Source organism: Diadema antillarum, unplaced genomic scaffold (genome assembly GCF_040938485.1).
Source record: "Diadema antillarum isolate AM-2024a unplaced genomic scaffold, OU_Dant_1.0 seq00000819_RagTag, whole genome shotgun sequence".
In the NCBI taxonomy this organism is placed as follows: Eukaryota; Metazoa; Echinodermata; class Echinoidea; order Diadematoida; family Diadematidae; genus Diadema; species Diadema antillarum.
Window position 1 is genome coordinate 1,024,825 of NW_027271696.1, and position 9,261 is coordinate 1,034,085.

Below are 9,261 nucleotides of genomic sequence, written 5' to 3' on the forward strand. Positions count from 1 at the left end.
TTTCCAAGAAACGGTATTTGCCATTATTTTGCAATTATTCGTAAATCATTCATGAGTTTATATTATAGGATATCATACAATAATATTCGCAAAGCGTGTACGTTGACCTCCCTGTACAACACATGTTCAAGTTTTAATGAAATTAAAAGGAATACGCCATAATTCTAAAGCTTCAAATCAATAATCATTAAAGTTCTATGAATCATCAAACATTCTTTAAAAGAGAGGGGATTGCCGTTGCTGAATGATTAATCAGAAACATCGTGTTGTTTTATTTTAATGTAAAACCAATAAGAGGGTTGATTAACGTACGAACAGTTACGAATAAATTTCGGAGAAAAAAAAAACCAAACATAATGTACTATGACCATTGTATGATTCAGTATAGGGGGAATTGGAACTAGTTGTTGGAAGTTGTTTCTATCAAAAATCAGTTTGCTATTCAGGTTTTCTGCTTGTGAAATGTTTGCAGTGATATCTATAATTTCTATCATAGAACTCTATTAAGAGTTCTATCGCAAAACGAATTAATTTATTAGATTCTTGTCAAGTTAAGATATTTGGGATTAAACCTATTAAAAGAACAATGAAAATGATTAGATAACGGATTTTTTTTTAATCATAACTTCAAGAATATTCTCTGTTATACTGAGGGTGAGGAATTGGAATGATCTTATTGTCCTCTATCTGATGATGGACGAACTTTGAGACATATTTAAAGGGAACAAAAGCCAAAATATAAATGCGGATTGAGTGAAAGAAAGCAGCAATATTAGTCGAACACATTTGTAAAAGTGTGAGGGAAATCGGACAATCGCTTCAAAGGTTATGAATCTTGAAAGTTTCGGTGTTGTCATCTCTGGATAAGGAGACTACACTTCATGACGATATTTTTGAACACCACTGTAAAGAAAATATATGGAGAATTCCACAAAAGTTGATTTTTCATGAAAAGTATATAATTGTTACTTCATCGACTTGTTACTGACATATCATGTTAAGGGTAACATTATTCCCCCTGCTTTCTGAAAGTCGTATAGTGCTCTTTCATTATGCTATATAAAAGTGAAAATGTTGAATTTTCTATATATTTGTACTAGTATATCATTGTCCATAATCAATGACGTCTTGAAGTGTAGTAGTCTCTTTATCAAGCGATGATTGCATCGAAACTAACTATCAAAATTAATAACCGTTACTGTTGAATTGATTGTCCGATTTTCCTTAAACTTTCACTGATGTGTTCTATCTAATATTGGTGTCCTATACTTGGGCTTTGATGTCCTTTCAATATGGCGCTTAAACCGTTTTGAGATTAACTCTTTAAAGGGGCATTCCAGACGATTTTCATAATTTCTCATCACGGAGTACATAAATCGACAACTCCATGTACAGATTTGTGGAATTTATTGTGGTTCTCGAGCAGAGAAACAACATTTTGAAAAACCTTAAACAAATTACACCTGAACAAGGATGATGACATAGGAGGCTCACATATTTCAGAAATGTAGCAGTGTAATTCCATAACAATACCGCTTGCTTGCGAGTTCACCTGTGTATAATCAATGCATGCCTTCTTCTTTTGTTCTGCTTCCTCGAGCCCCAACTCATGCATTCTTATTGTTGACTCTGCCATGTCATCATCCTTGTTCATTGCAATTTGTTCTAAATTTTGAAAATATTCTTATTCTTCGTCCCAATTATCATAACTTCTGAAACTCTGTCCTCAGTATAAGTAATTTATAGTTGTTCAAATGTAAAGATTAAAAAAAAAATCACCCGGAGGTCTCCTTTAATATTTCCTGTATGTGCAATCAAAGATGGTTTAGTGATGATTCCACCCGCTATGTACATATTTTGTAAATGCAAGGAATGATGGTAATTTTGTTGTATGAATGCCTAGATGTACAGGTATAACGTCACGTTTGACAACTTGTTATCTCAATGTAGTTGTCGTGATGTAGTTGTGATATACTGCCTACTTTGAATCTGTGATTCGTTATTGCTCATATTGTTGTTATAGCGGAGATGATATTCAAACACATTTCACATTATTATTAACAATGATATTTCATAACGCGTTTTTTTTTTGTCATTTTCTAATTCCATCGAGAAACGTGTTTTCATGTCCTCCACACACGTGATGTGTATATTTTTGAGGCATATACAGGTCTGTTATACGTCAGCAAACAAAATCGTGTTTATCGCAGAATAAGAGAACTAGAACTCCAACAGTTCGATATTCCCTCTAGCTATTTTGGGAAGCATGCATTCATATGTAATTATGGAATCAGGTCAATTATTTCTCCGTTCAACAACAACAACAACAACAACAACAACAAAAATAGTGCCTATACGTTTCAAATTCGAACCAATGATTTGCATTCCATTTTGTATTGATTTATTAAGATACATACAATGTACTTTTAATATTCACGTAGAGATGCTACACACTCACGTCAAAACTGGTATAGGAAATGAATTCCGGGTGAGATGACTGAAGCACTGTATTCTCTGGCGAAGGTCAACTTATGATCGAATTTCACGTTTACATAGCACTGTTTTTTTTGTCTATGAATGATGTTTTTTGGTTATCTTTTATACGTCTAAAATTACTCGAGCGCCTCAATCAACTGACTAGGAGTAACCTTGGAGAGATAACTGCAAAGACGACATGAAGATAATACACACACATTAATGAAAGCATGTTAAGATTTAATGAGAGGGAGAGAGAAATTATACATTCTTCAGAAATCAGACTGGCTGCTTATACGATAGGCTGATGTGTGCTGTGCCTTCACTATACATGATGCTTGAAGGCAACACCGAATTGAAGAGGAGAAAGTGTGAAGTGAAATGTCATAATGTAAATGACGGCAGAAAAAGGTAGGGCCTACGTAAGCAATAAAGAAGCACGTGAGAAACACACATGTTATATGTTTAGGCTTACTTGTATCGATCCGACCAAAATCAAAGTATTTAAAGAGGCAAGGTTGCCATAGCCTGCAGCAGTGACGAGTAGACCCTGTACCCTGTATTACCCTTTCAATTAAATTGATTTGAGGAATGGTATATCCATTACATTACATTGTTGTCGAAATTTTACAATGATGTATAAAAACAATGATGAACTTTTAATATGGTGAAGATATTGTAGTTCTTTTTTTTTTCTACTCAAACCAATGATATTGAGTTGTAAAATGATGGTATCAATAATCTAAATCCCACATATTGTGATTGTGATCATCATCACTGTTTCGGGAACACATAATTATTGAACCTCAGAATTCCATACCATTTCTTATTTTGTTCACTTTATATCCTCACTTTTGATTATACTTTCCTCCCAGACTCTTATCAGAGTTAACTTAGTTAAGTTCGCTTTCCTCCTCTTGTTAAAGGCATAATTTACCATTTGCAGAAGAAACAAAAACCCAGCATTAGTGCTTTAAAATAGTTCTAAAATGTGAGTTATGGATAGAAACAGCCACTGTAAAAATGTGAAAAATTTGAATTCGTATAATCGATCTTAAGTATTGTTGAATACACAAAATGTGAACAATAGTTATAATAAACATATTTTCAGACTAAACCGTCTACAGTTATGGTTTAATGAGAAAAATACTGATATCTCCTTATATTTTAGACTTTATTGCAAAAATTTTATATGGGAGGATGTTTTGTGATACAACAGACTTACACATATGCATCAGAAGTGATATCTTGAACATTTTTTAAATCACTGCTCCCAAAGGTAAACAGGACCTTTAAAGTAAAGTTGAGTAAAGTGTGGAGTTTCCCTTTAAACCCTTGCCTGACGACGTGCGGGTGGATTCAGGAGCTTGTTAGAAGGGAAACAATATAGCTGTAGCACAATACTAGTAGTGTAAAGAGAACTTGTTTGCAATCTACTGGTAGTATTCCTAGACAGACTTCACATCTTCATTCTCTTTTTCAACTTGTTTTCACAGAAAAAAAAAAGAATGATACTATTTCAAGAACACTGTCTGAGACTGATGGAGTGTCTGTGTGCATAAAGCATGTGTTTGAGTGTGTGTGTGTGTGTGTGTGTGTGTGTGTGTGTGTGTGTGTGTGTGTGCATGGGAGAGAGTGAAACAGTAGCATTAGCTGATGAGCAGAGCAGACTTGGTGGATTCTCAGCAGAGTTCTGTTACTTCCTCAGGTAGCTAAGAGTTTGAATGCAAAAAACAAAAAACAAACAAACAAACAACAAAAACAGCTAAGTGCAATTTCCAGAGTTTGAGCAAGGTCATCATCAAATACAGAAAATGTAACTCTTTTCAATGATTAATACAGTCATTTCAAAACAAGAAGTATTTTTTTATCTTGCTTTTTTTTAGCAGTTTCTATCCCAAGTATGTCAAGTAAATAAAAATGGATGGATCAGACTTTGCATTTAAACTCTTTATATAATATATATATATATATATATATATATATATATATATATATATATATATATGTATATATACATACATACACAATATGTATGACCGCACTCAGCAGCAACAGAGTTCTAAAGAAGGACTATATATGTATGTGTGTATATATGAAGGGTTTGTTTGCAAAAACCAATAAGTCCATTTCTGAAGATTTTGAAGTACGATCTATGTCATAAAGTACAAAATAATACCTTTTAAATGATATATTGGTCACTACATACAAAGGTATATTTTTGAAGTTATGGTCAAAAGAAGCAAAACATTTCTTAATATTGTCTTTATTTTTCTTGACCTTTAATCGCTAATATCTCCATTTGGCAAATATGGACTTATCCGTTTTTGCAAACAAACTCTTCATATATACTGAAAGAAATTGGACTGAGGCGGACGTATATATATATATATATATATATATATATATATATATATATATATAATATACATAATTGTTAACATTCTGAATGACCTGTAGAGATGGCATTTTGAGTAAATCAGCAGCCATATCAGACAGCGAGAATCTGACAGTTTCCACAAAAAATACAAATTTTGTTCTGGTCTAGATGTCTTTATGGGAGTGAAAACAAACACAAACTGAGTGCGTGTTTATACAGGAGCCTCTCGCATCGGCGCGCATGAGCCGGTATTTTACCTCCCGCATGAGCGCTTATTTCTCGTGTTTATACAGAAGTCAAAATACCGGCTCATGCGAGCCGATGCGAGCCAATGCGAGCGGACCTCAGCTGAACCGGACCTCTCGAATTTTGGGGTCAAGCATAGGTCACGTTCGCAGTACAGTTTATTGCATGATGGGAAAAAATGAAAAAAATCAAGATGACACCGGCAAAGTCATCAGGACCACCAAGCTTGAAGGTCATTCTTGTAACGTTCCTCTCGACAACCAACCAGCCAAATGATCAATTGAAATCCAGTTTTTCAGTAAGAAGGAGAAGACGTGGTTCGATCATGACAGATATTAAAATACACGCTTTCCGGTTACCTCACGAATTTCGGTCGTCTGTATAAACACACAGCAAAATACGCGAGGCTCCTCTCGCATCGGCCACCTCAAAAGGTGGCGAACGGAACCTCTCGCATGAGCCTGCATTTGGCGGCGTATGCCGGCATACGCCGTGTTTATACAGAGCAAAATTCAAGAGGTCCTCTCGCATGAGCCGGCATGAGCGCGTATTTTGCTTCTCTGTATAAACACGCTCTGAGTCGGATGAATTGTTTTAAAACGTTTTCCTACTATCAACTAATCACTGAAACAGTAATCAGAAGGAAGTATATCATCATCAAACAAACCGCCTCATCACCAGCTCATGAATCACCTTTTAATATTATTCATCCATCCATTCATCTGACAAGCATCCCCTCATGCATCGACTTTTAATCATCGATTCTACTGACTGCAAATCCTTTCATCTTTGCCACAATCCTCTCGTCAAGATTCCCTAAAATAGGATGCGACATACTGTAAAACCAGAAATTTTCATGTGAATGAGACGTGTAAGTGAATTTTGCCAGCCGCATTCATGAAAGTAAGGTGCACGCGAATTTTTTTGTCTTCACAATGCATTGATTGCCAGTACAATGCTGTACCAGTATGTGTACTAAAAGTGTGCATTCGTTTGTATGTTGTTGTTGTTGTTTTTTAAACTGTGCATGTTTAATATAGAAATGCACAGTTTTGTTGCGTGTTTAATATCAACCAGCATGCGTGTTCAACAAATCCCTATAGTACTAGTACATGTAATACATGTATACTCAATTTTCATGGTCTTTTTCAAATTCGTGAAAATTTCATGCTGTTTGTTTCAAATTTCACCACCAATGTTTCTGGTTTTACAGTAAATGCCTTCAAACTTTGCAAAGAAAAACAGAATAATCTGTGAGAAATTGCAAAATATGTATGCATCATATGTATATTGACGATTCAATCCACTTGTCAATGTTCACAATTCACAAATCCATCAGTGCTGCACATCAAGAAGAAATACATGGATAGAAGGAGCAGTTTCATATCCCACAAAAATACAGAATATTAATCTTATTTACATTAAAATGGCACCCACAATAAAGTAATCTTTCGAACGTCGCTTAGCATGCATCGGTACATCACAGCCAAATGTTCACAACACACAGTTGATGCCAGGAAGAGTACAGCGATACTGAGATAAAATATAATATATAATGCATCACTACAAAACTTTACTGTTCTCACAGAACACATACTGAACAAGTCTAGGCATCAAATTCCCTTTCATGGAGCACAAAACATGAATTAAAATGTCCAGCACACATCATCAGAGACATAAATACAAGTGTATAATATCAAATGTCTTCTCAAATTAGTCCAGCTTCTATGCAATTAAAGAATTAAAAAAAAGAATTATTGCTTACATTGAGAAATTGCTCTACATCCACTGGCTCATAGATGAATGAAACCTGGGGGGTGTTTCATAAAGCTGTTCTTAAAGTTATGAACGACCTACGAACGACTGGTGATCAGTTCTGATGTGCTATACTTATCAGAATTTCGATAATTCAGCACAAGAACTGATCACCAGTCGTTTTTAAGTCGTTCATGAATTTAAGAACAGCTTTATGAAAAAAAAAAAACCCTGGAAACTCAGGTGGAGAGAAAATTTGGTGTCCATGTGGATGTCATAGGGGAAATCTACTAATACTTATCAGGAAGTCCTGTGGTTCCAAGGGAATAAAGGGTACTGTACATTATCCACATGATTTCTCTGAATTACAAGAAACAGCTATTTGCCTTAAAAGCATGAACCCTCTTCTGGATTCTCACCAGTTTCATCTTATATTCATACTGCAAAAAAACAGAAATTTGTACACTTGGGACTAAATAAAACAGCTATTTGTGCCATATTAATTGTAACATCGAATTTCTTCATACTGAATTTCCCACTGCAGTGAGGTGTCCAATTGACAAGTTTGTGTAAAAAAGATTTCTGAATTGTGTTCCACACTATTTACCTAATACCCCACTTCAAACACTCATGCATTTGCATGATTGTCAGATAGTAATGTCATCAAGTGGTAAAATGCATAACACAGCTTACGGAAATAAGTTCAATTCAGTTCAATGAATACATGTCAAGGCTTAGTAGTGTCATTGTCTAAAGATATGATTGCCTTGTGACAAGTTAAAAGTGGAGCAAGTTGATCAGATATTCTGTTCACTGAACTGAACTAACACCAAAATGGCTTAAAAATAATTACTGAAAATGAACACAAGATTGTCAGCCTCTCATCTACATCATTCAGACATGTTTTTGAGTGCCCCTGCAAACCAAAGAATGAACAACAGGCATTGTATCCAGGACATAGGACATGTAGAATTTTGCCGTGTTTATCCACTACACTTTCTCCTGAAGAAGGTAATCGATCTGCCAGTCGTGACCACTGGGCAACGATAGCCCCCGACCCATCCCTGGATCTGTAATGTGACGCCGAGTTGCAGGTACGCCCTGTTCCCCCATCAATTGGGCCAAATTCGAAGAAGAACAAAACCCCACAAAACTCCTGGGATCAAGTCTGACAGGATGTTTAAAAATAGCCACTGTATAGAAGGAAAGGGAAAGGCAAAAGGGTGTGGTAGAGACTAGCATGTAGCTCTCAGAAGGAGAGTTGTATTGGTGATGGGTTGAAGACAATGATATGGTTCTACCATCTGGGTTCATCTTATTAGCATTCCATTGAAAAGTGAGCCCACTACCAGTAGCTTTTGCACATGGAAAATACTTTCAGTCACTTGAACATTCCTTTTATCAAGTTCTCCGAGAAAACTGAGCTGTATTCACATTCATGTACTGCACCACAGCACTGAAGTCTGCACTTTCATTGACACAGACTATGAAGGTATGAATAATAAAGATGTCCCACACTGAAGTTAACAGCAGTGACGTAGGGGCAATTTCTTTCTGTGGAAAGACCTGATGGCCAAGTCTACTAGAAACTTATTTGGAATATCTGGCAGAAACAGAAACAGAAACACACTTCCTGCACTACCCAGGTTCAACGTCCTAAAACCAATTACTTGTAATTAATTGCAAAAAGCTAGACATTTCAATACACAAGATTTATGAGGGGAATTCTTTTTTGTAGCAGAAGAAAAAAAACAAACACCAATGCAATCTTGAGCCCCTCCCAGAATGTTATGTCAGATAGACACATAGAGAGAGGATCTCCACTCCTTTGCACCAAACCATAAAACGAGGACACCCCCTACCAAGTTTGGGTAATTATATTCATGAACAAATAGAGATTTCTATGCAAGTGATGTCACAGAAAGAAGATTGCAATATCAAGTCTCTCACATTTGAGACAACTTGTCCGACATTCAGACAGACAGTCAATCTATGGGATTCCCATCTAATTTCACTGACATTTTCGTTGGTCATCAAGACAATGCTCTTCATGTTGCAAATTCACCTTCAGCCATCTTTTCAAAAATTCCAACATATAGTATCAATTCACATACGGTCACCAGACCACAACCTAATATCATAAAGCCTGAACCTACCAGCTTTACAAAGTGCAGGGTACACTCTAGATCTATATGCACCTAACAATATATTGTGAAAGCACATTATCCCTTGGCTACATAACATAATCAAAAGGAAAGGAAAAGAATCAGAGTGCCCATCACAGACATTCCTTTCACCCTGACCACTCCAAATAAACTTAATAGACATAGAAATACCCTTTTTTTTTTTTTAATAATTTTCAATTTCAGGACAAAATAAAACCTTAAGTCTTCTTTATTCCCACA